Raw genomic sequence first — 18,083 nt, 5'->3', positions numbered from 1 at the left:
GTGATGAGGGACAAGGTTTTTCTTCTGCTCATGCTTGGACCCAGTTGGATGAACAGTTGTGCAGCCATCTTCACAACGTGCCGTGATCAATGATGTCATAGCTGTTTATTACCTCAGTCGAGGAGGTTGTGTTTTTGTCTGCATTAGCTTGTTAGTTATAGCAGGATTATGCAAAAACTACTCAACTGATTTCCATGAAATTCTGTGGAAGGGTGGGACACGACCCAAGAGAGAACCCATTAAAGGTAGTATCCAGGAATTCCTTTTTCACTGTCTTTAACAACGCAAGATTTTTAGCATTTTCGTTTCTTTCTCAGAGAATAATTCATGGATCTTAATGGGAATATATGGCCTGTTTAGAGGACTGAGATTTATGACTGTGTGCATCTAGTGAATTTAAATGTAGTTTCACAAGGGGCCTGTTGGGCCTCGTGGAGGTTTACAGTCTATTGAATGCACCACATTCGCCACTGCACTTCCTTAACTGCTCAGTGTGAAGCAGATGGGATGAACACTTCTCAAAATATGCGAGCCACACACACACACACACACACGGGCAGACATTTCCTTGCATTTTAGTGAGATGATTGTCGCTTGCAGAGAGAGAACTCATGCTCATGAATGTGTCACAAGCTTTGTCTAGTGAACCAACAAACTCCCAGAGGACACAAGAATCTTCTCTTAATGAATATCATCAATTGTGGGTTTGTTCCTATCATGTCCATAATGAGAAAAAATGTCATAATAGCGAAAAACAAGATCCTATAAAAGACAATTTCAAACAATGTTCCCACAGTTTGTTGACATGCTGTTTGTGGTCGTCTGACACTTCTTAGCGTTGTTAAATCATCAAGTCCTAAACTGCATGTTCATTCATTATAACAAAGCCCTACCTGTAATTTTCTTTTCTTACTGCTTCAGATCTCAATGTGGCTGAATGAATATTTAATATAACTCTTCTAAATCATCATTGCTCTTACTGTATGTTCCCCGCGGCGGTTTCTGCTCGACCATCACAGCTCACATGCTTCACGTTTGAGTACAGACTGTGCACAGTTGGAATGTGGACCATGTTAGAAAGCACATGTTGACGTCTGCGACGCACCGGATGGCGTCTTTAGGGCGCCGATCCTCCAAGCGTCGGAGAAATTGATTTAATTTGCTTCCAAACCACTCTAATCAGAAAACAAGACATGATTGAGAATGCTCACATATTCTAAACCTGTGACGTTCATCTAATTCCCGGCCAATAATGAGTTTATCAGAGCGGAGAGCGACGGCCCTGTGTCTGCTCCGGAGTTTTAGTCGATTAACTGAAACTTAACCTAGAAACTAAATCTAAAATGAGCCGTGTGGAACAATGACTCACATCTGTCTATGTGGTTGCTGTTATATAACGTTTTATTGTTGCTCAATTAGCTGCCCGCTGCCGGAGTGTACAAGCAAAACCAACCGCAGGCCTGATCTCTTTAACACGCATATCAAATTAAAGGGGGCTCTCGACAGCGGCAAATAAAACCAAACAACGCAAAATGTTTTGAAGCATCGAAAAAATGATATTCCACTCAAACATTTCCATGGTCTCTGCGCCGCCCGGATGAAGTCTGGCGAGTTTCCTTTGCTTTGTTTTGAAGTTTCCTCAGTGTTATGGGATAAAACTCCATGAACTTTCTCAGCTCGTTTGATTCTCGCAGGATCAAACGACTCGAGCGCGATGGTTTTCCCCAGTGACATTACGGCGAGGCTCGCTGCCATGTTCCACGCAGCGTTCTGTGAGTCCTCGCTGCTGGCACACAGCGGATACCCGACACGTACTAAATCCACTCGCGCACACGTTTCGTTCACATGCTCCTTCTCAAACATCTGCTTTCTGCCATTTTTGTTTACACGTTTTTGATTTTTTGTTGTTTGACCGAATTACAGCCCATTTCAAAGGCAGGCAGCTGGAGCACAGAAACATCACAATGCAATTTCTCTTGGGAAACATCAATAAAAAAACATGTAAGAGCCTTTGGTTCCACAACAGTCATGCAGATTGAAAATAAACTCTGAATGAATTTGAATGGGAACCAAAATAAGTTACATGTTGACATAAGAGATCATCGGCGACACCAGTGTTAAGACTATTGACCTTATTCTCAATAAGACACCATTTCGATGATGATGTTTACGTGTGTTGTTGATAAAATATTCCATATTCTGAATATGACTCGCATCTACTCTATGTCCTACTACATGTTTACACTTGAATCCAGGTCATGCTTCATCCAGCTGTTGGTATGAAAACTCCAGTGTGACCTAATAATGTGATTAAGACGTATACATGTCCACATACTGTTCTGAATACTCCACGTCTTAATTCAGTTAGTGCTTATTCCAAGTGTCCTCATTCAGGTTAAGGTCTTCAGATCAGGCTGTACACATGGTAGTGTCTTATTCAGACTAATGTCTTAATCAAGTTAATATTGGTAAACATGTCAAGTGCTCTTACGAGGCTTGCACTGCAGTATAGGTCATAAATCCCGCCTCCTCCATGTTAATGAGTGGGTCATGGACCAAACTTAAAAGTCAAAGTACACATTAAAAATCATTGACGGCTGAGATTGAGTCACGATTGGTCGAGCACATGTATCTTCAAATCCACAAGATGGCATCGTTTGTATCTGGGATATTTTGGCTTCATTTCTGAATAGTGTGAGGAGGTAGAGATACGTCGTCCATCTTTATTCACAGTCTGTGATTTGTCCTTTGAAAACTTTTTATCATCTTGTATTATTTCAGGTCACTTCAAGGCCACGATGAGGTAAATTGTCGAGGCTGTAGAAGTCAGAATCGTGATAATCACCGTTATGATGATATTCATGAATTTGTATCCAAGTCATAAACGTTAACACAGCTAAATTGAATCATTTCTCTACTAAGCTTCTCGCCTCATCCTTAATCTGAGGATTTCCAGGATTTCAACTCCCCAATGTGCAGCTTTTACGTGTCACTCTACTTCCCACTGTGCACGTTCAAATAAATTAACTTCTCCTCGTGTTGTTTTGCTTCCATGCCAACTTGTAAAGGAAAGTGTTGCAGTCGGGTGAGGACCAGGCCGAGATCTTAAGTCTCATTACAGTCATTACAGACTTCATTTAAACGGACAGGGGGGCCTCCTTTGACAGCGGTGGAGCTGCGGCGGCGGCCGGATCGTCACTGCTGCTCGTCATTAGTGTCACGGCCGACTCATTAGCTGTGAATTTAGGGTGGCAAACGTCAAGAAGACAAGGTCACCTAATGATGACACGCGATGACCCGCTTGCCTCATAACGCAGCTGTTCAGACGTCAAAACTCCTGCTCCTCAAAGTTCTCCTGGAAAGACATCTGGTGCAGAAGCTTCTCGGTTTAGATGAAATAAATTCACCTTCACGGCAACTTCTGGCTTTTTTGGGATGAATTAGCCACAAATATTACTATTACTAAATTTGGGGAAATGTTTCACGCCACCCACCTTGTTGAACCTGAACATAACATGAACTTCATATCCTCTGTTTATCTTTGCTTCGGTCTGTGATTTCCAGCCCCTCCACGTTGGCCTTAAGTATACACTGTGTGGTGTGCGGGGCATTACAGTGTGTGTGTGTGTTCGTACACTCAGGGTTGGGTTTTTAGAGAGTAGCCGCAGGGAAACTCAAGGCTGATATCCTCGAGGTTTTTCGACTACAGCCCAGGCGGAGACGTAAAGATCAGAAATACAGCGAGGAAGGATTATGAGGACGATTGAGATGGACAGAGAAAGAGGGAAGAGATGGTGGAACGTTTTAAAACATTTTTCTTCCTGCCATATCTGTTTAAAACACGTCCACCTGAGGTTTCAAGCCATTTCAAGGCAAATTTATAAGTCAGGTCTCAAATCTGTCAGAGAAAGTCTCAAGGGTCTGAATGCTGGACTGCTGGGTTTTTATTTCTATTAGGCACGAAACATATTTTCCAAAATGTTGAACTAGTTCTTTATGTTTAAACAGCTTGGATGCAATTTCACGAAAATTATAAATCCAAACTTCATCGTTGTGCCAGCGTTTTTTTGCCAAATACTAAAGATTAGTGCATGTCCTCCAAATACCCCATGGTCCTCCCCTACTTTCTCCTCCCTCCCTCCTCCTCCCCTCTCCCTCGCCTCCGCTCTTCTGAGATGTTTTCATAGAGCCAGAACAAACACAGGGTGAGGGGAAAAAGCGACGCCTGCCAAAATTAGACCCCCAACTTTCTCCGCCTCTCTTTCTCCCCCTCTCTGTGCGCTGCCACACTTCCTTCATTGCAGGAGGAAAAAAAGAAGATGGAGACGGCGGGAGGGTGAAGGGAGTGAAAGAAAAACAGTGTTGGCGTGGAGTGGGAGGAGGATGGTACCATTAACACTCTCGCATGTTGTTCTTTGATGCTCGGGGTCGGCGGCGTTCGGGTGCGATTAGCTGCATTAGCAGACGGGAGGTTTAGCTGTAAGCTCAGATCAGAAGCAGTTAATAACTCGTAACCCCCCAAACTGAGGCCTGCATACAAACTGTCTGCAAAGAAAAAGAGAAGGGGAAAGTGTCTTTGATGCAGACGTACACTAATCTCTTTGTGTCTCTTTTTTTCAATCACATTTATTAGTTTTATTTATTAGCTTTGCATTGGACGGATCGGTATGTATACGCATGTGTTTCAAGCACGTGTAAATCTGCTTAAAAAGCAATTCAGTTATTTCCCATTGCCAGTAGAATAGTTTCCATTTTTTTTGTTTTGTTTGGTTGGTTGGTTATTGTTGTTCCCTGGTGAGTTGACTTTACAAATTCAGCGGAAACCAGCGTCTAACACGATATGGGAAATATAGGAAAAACAGTTTTGCACAAGCGTTCATGGCTATTTACACGTCAATGCCTGGAAGGTCAATGTGCGTCATAACCTCACGCCAGAGAAGATGCAACGTCAGTGTCTAGACGGCCTCAATAAAGAACAGGAAGTAGTTGGCACGTTCACGCGAGCTTCATGATTCCATCACTGCCCATCGGAGCAGGAGCCGATAAAAACCTGTAGCTACTGCAGAGTCATTTAACCTGGGATTGAATGCCGATTGTATCTATTCCCATTACAGACAAAAGCCAGGTGTTATTTTTTTTGACCAGTGAAAAAGTGGCTTTATTCTTCCTTTTTAAAGATATTTCAAAGAGCAAATTGATCACAGAAAACAAACAAAAACGTTGCAAACTGTGCAATTCCCCCTCTGCTTTAGTATCTTTCAGCTCATCTTTGCGTGGCTCAGGTGGTGCAGCGGGTCGACCAGTTCGCTGAAGTGTCCATGGACCCTGATTCTGCCCCTTGTGGCTTTGTTGGATGGTGAAAAGCGTGGCTGTTTGAATGGATGAATGTGAGTCACGTGCAAAGCTCTTTGAGTGGTCGTTAAAAATTGAAAAGCTTGATATAAATGAAGTCCATTTACCATTCTGTTGGTTTTATGGCCTCAGACTCTCAGCGCTCTCGTAGCGGTGATTCTGGCCACAGCAGTCGGCTCTGAAAAAACTCCCTGTACGCTGCCTCGATACGGACACAGAAATTATGCTGCAAGCGTTTTCCTCATTAACCGTCATTTTCAATTAAATTTGACCAAATAGAAAAATAGACACCAGTTCTGCCAGTTGTGCTCCCTTGGCCTGTGGAGGTGTGTCGGGCTCAGTTGGCCGTACTGTCGGCTATGTAAGCAAAATAACTTACAAAAAGTTTTATTTCCCAACAAGCCGTGGACAAGAGCTCTCCTTCTTGCAGCCATGTCTGTAGCTTTCATAGTGAAACACACACACATTGACACACTGTCATTCTTAAAGTATAAGCATGAGTAAAAGGGAGTTTGGTACAGTTTTTAAGGATATTACAAAACCGTTGTGTTGGTAAACCATGCAACACCATCCAGTCCAGCACCGAACAGCAGAGAGACAGAGACATATGACGGTGGAGACCAAAATCGGAGCTAAAGGACCACAAATAGTGGACCTACATTCATCAGGGGCCACAAACATGACTCCAAATGTTAACGTTGCTTGTTTGGCATTTAGATGAAAATACATTTTGTTGCTCCCAGGTAACAGAAAGATGAGTTGATTTCTTTTCTCCGTAATTCCTTATATGAAGAACAGCTGTTTTTACAATTCCAAAAACTTTATGGATGTAGAAGTGTTTAATCTGACAGCCGCGATAAAGAGACTTTATGCAACATGGCCGCTGATCCCGGAGTTTCTGTCTGTGTTTATAATAGAGGGGTTTTCTCCCTGTTTGAAAAGATTAATACCACTACACCCTGGCTGTCAAGGCTGTTTAAATTTCTCAAAACTTTCCCCACCACTTTTCTTTCAGCACTGGGCAAAAAAAAAAAAGCAATTACAAAAATAGCTGGGTTTTTTTCTTTCCCTCCTCCGAGCCTCTCTGCTCCCTCCTCTGTCCACTCTGAAGAATAAAGGAGAGACATGTTTAACCAGGAACAGATTCTCTCTGGCCTGGTTCTTTTCTGTCTTTGTTTTTTGTCTCTGTCAATTGAAACCGCTTTTGACAGTGGATCCAACAATCACACATTCCCGAAAGTGCTGGTTCGATAATGATTATATTCTTTCCGTGCAGATGTTCCGTACATGTACATGTGGATATATATGAAACACAGTATTTACGTTTTGTAGGTTTGTAATTAATTTGACAGTTGTCATCTTGTCTGGACTCAACTTGGTGACTCAGAATAATTCCTATATTTTAAATTATTTTTATATTTGCGTGTGTGCATATATACATGTAATGAACACACACTCACAAATAGACACATTAATGCAAACATTTGCGTGTGTGTTGTCCAGGTTTTACTAATTGTCGAGGGGGACCTAAATCTGTAAATACAGTCACATCATGGGGACAAAAAGCATCATCATTACACTTGGCTGGCTGTGGTTGAGGGGGGGTAGAGCGGTCGTCCTCTAACCAAAAGGTTTGATTCCAGTCTTCCCCATTCTGCATGCCAAAGTGTCCATGGGCAAGACACTGAAACTTTCTCATAGAGAAAGTGTTGTACAGAGATGCACTGTTTGAATGTGTGTATGGGTGTGAATGGCAACAACTGTGAAAAGCTCTATATCAATACAGACCATTTAGCGTGTGTGTGTGTGTGTGTGTGTGTGTGTGTGTGTGTGTGTGTGTGTGTGTGTGTGTGTGTGTGTGTGTGTGTGTCCCCGCAGGGGTGTCTGTGTGGTGGCGCTGATTGACAGTCCAATTTTACAATCAAATCATCAGACACTTAAGAATTCTGGAGTAATTTGACTTTGTATAGACAGGACTGTAGTGTGTGTGTGTCTGTGTGTATCACCCATAGGAGAGCCGGGTTTGATTGACAAATTGGTTCCAAGAAGTCGTTTCCAAAATGTGTAATGACTCGAAGATGTCACACCGAGTTGATCTCAAGCTTTCTCAGACTGGCTCAAAGGTATCAGGCAGTAAAATATGCGTGTACTGTAATAATAATAGATTGATTGATGTCTCTGAATCCTCGTCTCCCTTCTTCTTGCTGTGCCACAGCAGCTGTTGTGAGAGGCTTGTACTTACAATGTCTATGTATAATCAAGATGATTTATGAAGACAGCAGGTAATTACACAATCACTGCCGGGGACGGTCTTCTTTTGTGCTCTGTGAGAGAAGGTGGATCAAAAGATGCCGTCGAGGGTTTTTATCTGATAAAGATCAGCAACGAATCCAGAAATCCTCATTAATTAATTAATGACATGTCACGGCATTCACCTGAGATGCAAATACGTTTTTTAAATGAGATAATTATTTAGTTTATCTGTTACAAACATTTTTGCTCGCAGATATGCATCATGGCTCTCAGGATCGAGTCCAACGGGCAAACCTGTGGTGTGACTGATCCCACCAGCTGACTTTGGCATTTACATGACTTATCACTGATGTGGCGAAGATGCAAGTCGCCGCAAAGACAATCAAAACAGACAAGACTCACTGCCGCCTCTTTTTATCATGATTAAATCAGCTATTGACAGAAATATTGATGTGGTCTTGGCTATTTTCAGATTAGTTGCAGCCTCCCTGCAGTCTCCTTTCACTATTTATCTGCTGTTTTTAAGGTAATCCTAATAGCAAAACTCTTAACTGTGCACAAACAAATTCAGGAGGATTATAACTATGAGTAAATCCACAGGAATATGCAGTTGCAGTTCCTCCTGTGTGTCTACGATCCCTGAAAAATCTGACAGCTGCTCTGACAGGGTTGTATTGGAGCAGCGGCCGTCCGGTCCCTGAGAGGGAGCAGTACTGGTGTTTTTGCAGTTTTTTTACGCAATCACAATAGTTTTTTGTTGTATTTTGGGGAGATGCTTGCAACTAATTAAAACCAAACCTACTGGAAAAAAGAGCACTTGTATGTACTTCAGTTACAGAAACAGATGTACTGTCCCATGCGCAGATGTACTGTCCCATGCGCAAACATGGAGGAGGCGGGGTTAATGATCTATACTGCAGCCAGCCACCAGGGGGAAATCAGGAGGATTAGGCTTCACTTTTGACCTGTTCCAATCGTCTCTTCTTATTTTTGGCAAGAAAGGAATGATGAGGATGTTGAACTATTACTTTCAATGCATTTTTATAAATGGAGTAAAATCCTCTTACTGCCATGTTAGTCGACAAACGGATAAATAACACGCCCCTTATCTTTGTTGCATGTGAAATGAGTCTGAGTGTCCTTCTCTGGGACAGTTGGGCAACGTGCAGGATTGAGCCCAGCTCCACAGTTTAAGATCCAGCGTCTCCTCTCGCAGCGTTTGAGCAAGAGCTGCTTTTGGTCACAATAGCCTCTTAACTCGGACGGAGAATGTGAGCGCGCCGCATTGAGAAACTCTGGATTTTGGTTTCACTCCTCCTCACCTCACTGCCAGTGTCAACACCGCTGTGGTTCTCAGATTCCGGCCAGGATTAATGATGATTTTGCTCCACACCACAAGCATCGCACCCATTCACTGAGGGGATGACAGGCCCACTCAACTTTTGGATGCACGACCCCTCTTCCACATACTGATCCACTTCGGCACTCCACATCAGGCTAACGTCGGGGGGTTCTGCTGGAATTATGAGGATTTTTTCATAATAATGGAGTTTTCTCAGCCCAGAGACTGAGACTGAGAGCAATAGCTGCAAAATAGCTGCAAACATGGAAAATTGACCAAACCTTCTTGTGGAAAATGGGGGGAAAAAATGGTATTCTGTCCATGTTTGCTTTAGTTTTTGGATTCCAGTTGTTAAATGTGTGTATACATTACCACAGTGTGTATGTAGCTACACTGATACACAAGGAAAAACAAAGACGGCCTGCTGAGACTTTTCTTCACCTCTGTCCTCTCTGCTCTGCACGTCCGGAGCAGACTGGGGCTCCCTTCTGTCTCATAAGGGTTTTACCCACATTCAGTCGCACCAATGCACACACTCTCACCGCGTCAAAGAAGTGCACACACAGTAACTCTTACAAAACCCAATCTCGCACACATGTTTGGTTAAATCCTCGGCGGGGCTTAATTGCCACCTTGTTGTGGATTCTTTGTAGCGCGGTGCTGATTGATTGGGGATCAGAGCCCTAATATGGCCCATCGGGGACAGGCCCTTTGACACGGTCGGTCCCAGGGCACCGGCAATGTTTGAAACCGGAGATCCTTCTGCTGCCTCCTCCCACCGGCCTGGATGCCTCTCTGCTAAATGCTGCCCAGGTCAACGGGCTTCACACACGCACACACACAGGCCAACACACGTGAACACACACACACGTGGAGACTGTCACGATGTGTCGCCGGCTTTAACCATTAAAGCAATTTACTTTGTTGGGCTTTAGCAAGGGGCGCAGGTCTGTCTTCACGCACGTTACCACACACGGAGAGTTTCATACACAAGTCATTATGAGCCGGGCTTTCGCGCTTAGCTCGGACAGGGCCCGCTTCCTGTTTCCTGTTTCCCAGAATCCCCTGTGTCTGTCTGTCGGCAACCCTGTTGGCAGGTCTGGTCAAGGTCAGGTCTGGTCTGGTAAAGTCTGTGGGTTAAGAATGTGCGTGTACTCGTTTTTGTTTCCCCTGTGGGACCTTGTCCAGTTTAAACACGGACCTTGTCAGGACCAGTAGACCTCACGGGGACCAAAGCCCGGTACTAACGAGGCAAAAGCGTGTTTTCTGGGGTCCTGGTTAAGCGTAGTGGTAAGAGGTGGATTAGGTGAAGGTTAGCGTTTGGTGTGTGTGTGTGTGTGTGTGTGCGTGTGCGTGTGCGTGTTCATATATATGTGTGTGTGTGTGGGTTCCTCATGGATTGTCCCTGAGGCTTACAAGGCCTAGATGGGGTAGTTGGGGTTTCCCTGATCTCTGACCTAAACCCCCAATGAACACACACTCAAACTCAGAAAAAGAAAACGCACATTCATGCAGACAAAGTGTCCACAGAAATGTTCTCTCTCTGCCTTCGGTGGCGGCGTGTGTGAGAGGAACAGAGGGAGGCACAGTGAACCTTCAGCGTTTCTGGATATAAATAGAGGCTTTTGTTTTATCAGTTTGGACTCGGAGTCTGAGTCAGAGGGATGTTTAGTGATTTGTAGAGCTTAATGTGATCAATGCAGTTTGAGATTGTTGATAAACGACGCCCTCTCATTTTATCAATTGTTGTCAATTTATCAATCAATTTGCTAGTTACTGGTCTTGGCACCTGATAGAAAAGTGCGTGGATATGACTAGAGGACATTTTGGCTTACAGGCAGTAATTCAGCTCCCAGATCAGTTCCAGAGACGGATTTTATTGGACAGACTTTTGGATGTTGCGACAGTGGAATTGATTCAAGTGATTCAAATGAAGACGGATGTGGTACAGATTCACATCCACTTTAACTTGATGAGCTGCTGAAGAAACTAAACAGAATTTCATCATTGAGGTTACGACAGACTCTTAGTTTAATCAGGATTTATACTCGTTCTTAACTGCACGGTCGGACATCGATGTCGATTTAAACGGTTTCGTTTCTATACTCGCCGCCGCTCAATTACTGCAGGTCCCTTTTACAGTTTCATAAACCAGCATCACCACTGACGAAGCAAACAGAACCATTCCAGTCAGGCAGGTTAGGTAAAGCTACTGCAGTCACCTCACAACAAGAAGGTTCCTGGTTTGATTCCGGGTTCGGCCTGGGGGTCTTTCTCCCCATGTGTGTTTTCTCCAGCTACTCCAGCTTCTTCCCACAGTCCACAGACGTGCAGATTGGGGGTTAGGTCAATTGCAGACTCTAAATTGACTAAGTGTGATTGTGTGTGTGAGTGCTGGGTATCGCCTCTCGCCCAATGTCAGCTGGGATTGGCTCCAGCCCCCCCCCCCCCCCCCCCCCCCCCGACCCTCAAAGGATAAGCAGAACAGATGATGGATGGATATTGGATCAATACTCAGAATCAGTTGAGCTGATGTAAAGCATCAGCACCTGGAGAGGAAGAGTTTGTATTTATCTGTCAGACAACCCTTAGCAGCAACTTCTTCTGAACACACAGACGAGCACATCTGACAACAACACACACACATGTGTAAACCGTGTCTGAGCATGTGTCCGGCCCTTCAGTTGAATACTGTTCTAGTTAGTCTTGTTTGTTTTTCAGAGCGCAGGAGCCTGTAAACCATCTTTTATTGGAACATTCAGGAACCACATCCTCTCCAGACTGTTTTGAAAAAGCAGCACGTTGGCAAAAAATATCACGTGTCTGCATTTACATGTCAAGTTTTTTTTCGGCCTCCCTGTTATTTTATCCATTTGATAACTGACAGATGTCACTGCCTGTGTGTGTGTGTTTTTTGTCCTGCCTGTGATTCTGTGGACTAAATTAAAACCCACATAAATATAACTCATTGCACACAAACTGTCTTCCAGCTGAGGATTAACTAATCTGATCGTCTGGGATACTTCGTGTCTGTCTCTGTACCCCTCTTCTGATTTAACTGTCACGGCCACATTCCTTCAACATGTCTTATCTGCCTCAGCTTCATGAAGTAGTTGTCATCAGCAAGTCACCGGTTAGTCTTGCAGCCGCAGTGTATTCTGGGATAATGAGGCCACTGCCAGTGAGTGAACTCATGAAAGTGGAGAAAATAACCAAGAGTTTGATTTTTAGAAATTGGCTTCAGAATCCGATGTTTTCCTCTGATGAATTAATTAATATTACTTGATTTGTAATGTCAATAACATTTTCCTCATGAGTCTCAGTCTTGGCATCTTCTTCAACACAGCTTGCAGCATTTAGAGAAAAATATGCAAAAAAACACAGAGGGTGGATACCATGTGATTGACAGCTAGAACCGCCCAATGGGTCCAGGTGACACGTGTAGGAGGGCGGGCACTGTCCTCTCTCAGTCAGGCTCCACCCCCTGCTCCTCCAAATATGGTTGCTTCTGGTTTAAAAAAACCAAGATGGCGCAGGACTTCAAGGCTTCAAAAACAGCTTCTCACAAACTAACGTCACATTGTGTTGCCATATAACATACAAAAACAAAAATATGACATTAACACACTTATAAACATTGCACATATAGAATATTAATGCACATAGAAGAACTACGTTCCTTTATCCAACATATTACCATGTTCCCCTCATGAACTCTCCACCCTATACTCCGTCAGGTGTGTAGACTTTAATCAGACTTTAAGCGCTTTTTGTTTGGTTTTCTGTGAGCTGCAGATCTTTTGACACCATATTGTGTAAGCAGGGATTATTTGTGAGCTCCATAGTGTGACATTGTGTTCCTTCCCCACAACACACGCCTCTTAATCGCTCTCATCAAGGATTATTGCACTTTACCTGCAGGAAGCCAGGCTTCTGTTTAAAACGTGTGTATTCTTGTTCCGCGTGCTCCGTCAGTCGGTCGTCAGCCAGGAACACGGGTCCTCCTGTCTGTTTTTAAGTGTCTGCCTTTGTGTGTTCAGTGTGGGGTCTGTGATCTAAGGAAATAAATCATGCAGGGGTGTGTGTGTGTGTGTGTGTGTGTGTGTGTGTGTGTGTGTGTGTGTGTGTGTGTGTGTGTGTGTGTGTGTGTGTGTGTGTGTGTGTGTGTGTGTGTGTGTGTGTGTGTGTGTGTGTGTGTGTGGCAGGTGGTGAGCGGTGGTGGTGGGGTGGCTTTGCTCTCGGCTATCATCTCTTTCCCCTTTTCTTTCTTTTTGGACTCTTCTCTTTCCTGTTATTATTATTTCCACACGGACGTTTGCAGGCAGCCTGGAGTCAGTTCAAGGAATGTTATTTGAAAAAAAAAAAGTTAAGACAAGAATTTTTACAGCGGCACAAATGCAACAAGAACGATGTTTGTGATATTGCTCCAGGGGAAAATATTACATTTGGAAAAAACGGATTATGATCTGGTATATTTTTCATACTCAGACATGTCCCCGATCTTATGTTGCCAAAAGTCCGACAGCTGCCTCTATAGAACTACAACATGCACTTTCACTTTTTTTTTGAGTCTGTGCGTGTGTGCTCACCTAACGACAGTCGGATCGATAGGGGTGGCACCAGAATCAAGACTTAACTTACCTAGAAGGTTCTGGGTTTGGACCTAACAGCCAGACGGTGTCTTTCTGTGTCTGTCTGGGTTTTCGTGGGTTAATTTGAGACTGTAAATCGCCCTGGGAGTGGATATGAGAGTGACCCCGCCTCTCGTCCAATGTCAGCTGGGATTCGCTCCAGCCCTCTGCGACCTTGAGCGGATAAACATGATGGATAGATGATAAACATGACAAAACCAAGTGATGGAGAGAAACCAAACTTTGAAGCAAACTGTCTCGTACACATGTAAACTCCCAAACTGGGGAGAAGGCCAGAAGGATCTGAGGAATCAAGGAGGATCTGAGAGAGGGAAGCAGAGTTCACCTCTTCAGAAGAGAGATGACGGTGGAGCAACATCAGAATCTAAATTTAAATAATCCTCTCTGGGACAACTGTTGTAATACAATAAAACAAAACTTTGTAATAACCATTTAATCCTTGTGAAGCCCTGACCTCTGTTGAAGCAGCGTGGTGAGATCATACCAGATGGCGAACAGCAGCCTGTGGTATTAAACAGGCTGGTGGGACTGGACGTTGCTGCCGGGACAGCCACAGATGTAAAACAGGGAACATGGAAGTGTCCAGGTGGCAACAACTCACTGTCTGAAAACACTGTCCTGCTAAATGTCACCCGTAAATTATGAGTGAAACTCAGGAACAAAAGAAAAGTGGAAGATTCTTTTAGTCCGATGTTGTTTTGAACACACACACACACACACACACACACACACACACACACACACACACACACACACACACACACACACACAACTGTTTCCAGTGCTGTTTTCCATCAATTATCTCTCTTTTTTCTTCTATCTATTTTCTTCACCATTTCCACTTCTGTGCTTTCCTAAAGCCCCCCCCGTCTGTTATTTGTTTTCAGAGACCTCTACACCCAATAAGTCAGGGATTAGTCAAACAAAACCCTCCCACCTTCCTCCTCTGTAATTCACGGCTGTGGTAATGGACTCTACTGTGTGATCCCTGCACTCGATCTGTTTGTGTGTGCCTGCGTCTGTCCAAACACTACAGGGTTTGTGTTAAGTTGTAGGAGACGTATTAACCTCCTCTGCTGCTAATTGGCCCGGCTGACTGACACCCCCCCCCCCCCCGGACCCGCGATACCTTGCAGTCCTGCAGGGGAAGTGATGTCACCAGGTCAGGGGCATCGTGAGGAGTGAAGGGGTTGATGTTGGGCTCCTTCCCTGCACGTCACATCACCGAGCGTGTGTGTGAACCCTGTTATTAAAACTCTTTAGCTGCACTCGTGACTTCAAGCCTGTGTCGGCAAAGACGAGGCCCTAAAACAAATTCTACTGCAGAGTGCGACACTTCAAACACCAACATGTATCTGGGAGCCGGTCTGTGTATTATTATATACACACAACTGTATCCAAGTTGCATTCAGTGAAATGTTAACATCCATCTACAATTGCTGATTCAGTAAGGTGCATATTTAAGTCATTCCTGCTTTACTGTTATCTCTGTAGCTTTGAGCAAAGTCACACATCATTGAATATATATTTTGTAATCGTTTCTTCGTCGAGCACATTGTGTAATTACAATGAAACTTAGAGAATGAAAGACATCTGACAGGACAGGGCCCCCCCCCTGGATCCGCCCACGCCTGTCGCACAACTCAAGTCTTTCAAACTCATCAAAATAGGATATAGAATATTATCAGATTATAGTGAAAACCACATCCCTCGTGTCCTTTCAGACAGAACAACAGAGGTTGTGTGGTGGTGTTCTGTGGGAAACACTGCAAAGACAGTGAAGTGACATTCCTGGATCCACACCTGCATCCCTCCACCAAGTTCCATCCAGTAGTTTTTGCCTAATCCTGCTAACAGACAGACTAACAGAACAAACACGAAATCCTCTTTGGCTCCTTGGAGGCAACAAATGTTAACTTTCTCTCACAAATCAATGATAATTCACCGATGAGCAGTTTCTTAAAAGCTTCAGCGTTTACCGTTCGATCCCACCACTGCCTGCTTTGTCATTTCTGGGAAGATTCCTCTGACTCACTGGCACTGATGTATTTTACATTCCTGGCAACAGAAATAGTTGCTTTGTTTTAAACTCTTTATACTCTACACAATATTTATCATGAGCTGAGATGGCCACCATGATTCAGGCCATATTAAAGCCAACATTAGCCCCCTCAGTCCATTTGATACAGTGTGGGTTCCAGACGCCTCTGGCAAAAACAAGGTAGAGTTGAATCAGCGTTGGCCAATTAAATCTGTGCCAGTATTTTGTGATTCATAATGTGAAGAATGTATTTCTGCTCGCAATCGTCGTCTTAGCTTTCCATCCACAGCAGTAACATTCTTTTGGATTTGGATTTGGTTTTGGCGTCTGATAAAAATTCTAACTCTATTTAATATAATAAATATTTTTCATTCTGGACTTCCTGAATTATAGGTCCCCCCCCCCCCATCAAGGCCCATGTTATTACACTGTCATTATTGAAAGTCGTGTGCAGACAACGCCATGTGACATCAGCCGTGGACTGCATTGGCCAATCAAGTGCATGCAAAACCTTTAGTTTGATCCACGCCCCATCCGCTAACATGGAGGATGCAGGGTTTCTGAGCGATACTGGGCCACCCACCAGGGGGCAGTCAAGATGCTTTAGCTTCACTTTAGTGGAGCTGTCATGTCGTCCATCTGTGATGCTTCCTCCCTCCTTCTTTTCTCTTTCCCCTTCACTCTGAGTCTCTCCATCCGTCCCTCTGACAGAAGCGTGTATGGCTGCAGTCAGTGAACAGTAGTAACACGAGGACCCTGGAGGGGGCCTTCTCTCTCTAACGCAGCGCCTCAGTTGCCCTCGCTCACTGTTCATTCCCAGCGCGGTCACGGGCCACTGGCAGCCACAGACCCCAGTCAACCTCAGCCTCCGGTGGCCATTTTGGCTCCTTGTCAGTGAGCGATCATTACATCCTGCAACCACACATGTTCTGCGAGTCTCCTGTGATAGTTGAATTACACCGTGAGCTCAGAACACATGAATATCTTCGTTGTGGACATTGTGGGCGGTTGAGAAAATATCAGTATATGTTTCACAACTAAAAAGTGAATTCATGTTTCGGCCGAGCACTATTTCTGTGTGACCTTTCCTAATCGTGAACATGCATAATAATGCTGAACAGATTGTGTTTTCTCATTTTGCTGTTTATTCTAAGGAGGAAACACGATTCCCTTCGAGAAGAGCGACCACGCGATTGTCTATTGTTTCCTTCGTCTGGGCCTTTCTTGTCTCAGACCTACAAGTGTCTTTGATTTGCAGTTGGACACCGTCCCGTTAATACACGACACCATCACACACGCACACACACGTGCACAAACTCAGAGGAGGTACCCTGTTGGATGTCTTCACTGCAGCATGAGGCCTTATCACTTTACATCCCAGATACCTTTCATCCAAACAATGCTGCTGTGTTTTTGGAGTTTGCACGTTTTCATTACCATTTATTTTATTACAGTTCGTAGATAACTTCCTTTGGTTGTGGAATATATACCAGTAAACTTTAGCTATGTCACATTATTGCTTTCTTGTCAAACATTTAAAACCTGACCCTCGATGCATAATGCTTAGTTTCTGTAGTTTAGTTTGAATATAGCCATCAAACCTCAGTTTATCTCTGAGCTTAATGTTGTTTTATAATCAACAGGAAGCTGTAATTATAAGAACAACATACGTATTGCACAAGCTTGCCCCCCCCCCATCAGGACCCAACAGCTGCGACCTCATGCAGCTCCATCTCCTCTTCACTCAGCGCCCGCAGCAACTCCTAGAAAACCGAACCCTGAAATCTAAAATGTCGTCGGGATCTGCCCCTCTGCTCCCTTGCGTCCTCACCCCTTCAAATCTCATCTGTCCGATATTCCCTTCAACAAGTAGTGTTGAGTTTCACGTCCTCTCGACCCCACAACTCATCACAAACACATCAATCCACCAACCAAGCTCGATGAGAAATATCCAAGTTTACATGTTCAAGGCCTAAAAAGACTTCCTCCATAATCATACAGACCCAAATGAGAAAACCCTTTATTCTGGAGTCTGTGCTACAGAAGTAATGTCACACTCTTTTGAAAGGGTTTTTTATAAGGATCACTTCAATGATCAGAAGCATTTGTCATGGATTTCAAGTCACTTCTCAATGATGCTGTAAAGCAGTAGTTTCATGTCCAGCCTCTATGACTCTGATGGAGCATTTTCTAGGTTGTACATCTGTGGGAGGAGTTTACAATAATTTCTTTCTTCCTTTCCTTGAGACAACAAATCTGAAAAACTTCACATTAAAGTTTCACGTTAAAACAAGTCTCTACCCCCTCATGAAACCACATTTAAATCCACTAGATCCAGATTTTTATTTGGATTCACACCAAATTACAAACACTGATAAATATCACCCTAACCTAGGTCCATGAAATCAGTCAAAAGTTCATAATCTTGCTGAAAAACATAACA

General features: G+C 43.9%; 1 protein-coding gene across 1 annotated transcript in view; it reads left to right on the top strand.

Moving 5' to 3' along the window:
- Window positions 1-18,083, top strand: part of ror1 (receptor tyrosine kinase-like orphan receptor 1) — a 119,952-nt gene that overhangs the window by 88,127 nt on the left and 13,742 nt on the right. The gene's annotated exons all lie outside the window — the stretch shown is intronic.

The sequence above is a fragment of the Hippoglossus hippoglossus genome, chromosome 4 (assembly GCF_009819705.1).
Source record: "Hippoglossus hippoglossus isolate fHipHip1 chromosome 4, fHipHip1.pri, whole genome shotgun sequence".
In the NCBI taxonomy this organism is placed as follows: domain Eukaryota; kingdom Metazoa; phylum Chordata; class Actinopteri; order Pleuronectiformes; family Pleuronectidae; genus Hippoglossus; species Hippoglossus hippoglossus.
The sequence above is the reverse complement of the archived record's forward strand: the minus strand, read 5'-3'. Positions and strand labels throughout refer to the sequence as shown.